Below are 1,849 nucleotides of genomic sequence, written 5' to 3'. Positions count from 1 at the left end.
ACATGGACTTCAACGCTCCAAAACTGAGAGAAATAAATGTCTGTTTTTTAAGCCACCCTGTCTATGGTGTTTTATTATGGTGGCATGAGCAGACTAAGACATGGTCTTTTAAAAAGACCACAAAAATTGGCAAATCCTTAGCTACATTAACTAAGAAAAAGAGCTAAAAGATTCTAATAACTAAATTAGAATCAAAAGAGGGGATATTATGACTGATGTCACAGAAATAAAAACGGATTATAAAAGATTACTGTGAAGAATTAAATATCAACAAATTAGATAACCTAGAAGAAATGGATTGATTCCTAGAAACATACAAACTACCAAAACTAAATCATCAAGTAGTAAAGAATCTGAACAGACCTATAATGAGATTGAAGCAGTAATCAAACACTGCCCAACCAGGACAAGATGACTTCACTGAAGGATTTTATCAAACAATTAAGGAATTAATACCAATCTTTCCAGAGAATTGAAGAGGAGGGAACATCCCCAAACTCACTGTATGAAGCCAGCATTGTTCTGAAACCAAAACCAGAAAAAAAAGACACAAGAAAACTATAGACAAATATTCCTGATGAGTAACGATACAAAAATCCTCAACAAAATACTAGTGAACTGAATTCAACAGCACATTAAAAGTATTCACACATGATTAAGTGGGATTTGTATCTGGAATGCAAAGATGGTTCACCATACAAAAGCAATCAGTATAAATATACAACATTAACAAAATGGAGAACAAAACCCATATGATCATCTCAACTGATGCATAAAAACACATTTGACAAAGTAAAAATTTTTTCATGATAAAAACACTCAACAAACTGGGGAAAATAAGGAAACTACCTCAACATAATAAAAGCCATACATGAAAAGGCCACAGCTAATACCATATTCAATCATGAAAGATAGTTTTTCCTTTAAGATCATAAACAAGGCAAAGATGCCCCCTCTCACCACTACTATTCAACACAGTACTGAGTGTCCCAGTCAGTGCAATTAGAGTAATAATAATAAAATAATAAATAATGAGCTTTTGCCCATTGACTACAGAATGAAAACCCAGGTCATTTAAAAAAGCTGTACTCCAATATATGAATCTACCAGATTAACCAATTTCCTGTTGTTGGACAACAGATTGGATTCTTTTACTTTTATGAACAATACTTGAACAATACATACTCTGTAGCTAAATCATATTATACCTTTTAAATAGTTTTAATATCAGCTTCTCTCTCCCTTTCTAATTAGCTCTCAGCTGTTATACCTCTATCCTTCTGTGATCAAATAATCAAGCTAGTTAGATAATTTTACTTGTAATATCAACCTTATATGCAATTCTGTCCCTTCCTCTAAGTCCTAGGGAAAAGAGGCGGCTGTTGAAGAAGCTGTGAAATGGCGTTGTCTGTGCTTATTCGGGAGTATACTTTTAATATGACCAGCTCTGTCAGAATTGGTTCTTGCCTCATTGAATAAATCTAGATGGTAGTACTTGCTCTTGCACCTTTTGGTTGCCTCTTCCCTTCCACTCCTTTTTAGGGTCTTGAAACTTTATCTACCTTTATACAGGGTTCATTCCATTAGGGTAGGAGAACTCTAGGAGTCAACTGTAAGTTGAAAAAAAAAAAAACACTGCAAAGTCCTTATAAAGAACTTGAAATCAAAGCAGGAACTTAGGGTCTATTTACCATCTCTATACCAAGGATGGTTTCAAACATACACCTCTTAGTTGGAATGCTGGGGTTCCAAAACTTAGTTTGAGTCATAAAGTTCTTCAAAAAGTGTAACAGAGAATCTGGATCCTCTGAGGACCAAATCCTTTGCATATATGCTAAAATCATGTGGA

This window comes from Bos taurus, chromosome 4 (genome assembly GCF_002263795.3).
Source record: "Bos taurus isolate L1 Dominette 01449 registration number 42190680 breed Hereford chromosome 4, ARS-UCD2.0, whole genome shotgun sequence".
Taxonomy (NCBI): Eukaryota; Metazoa; Chordata; class Mammalia; order Artiodactyla; family Bovidae; genus Bos; species Bos taurus.
This window is presented reverse-complemented; position numbering follows the sequence as displayed.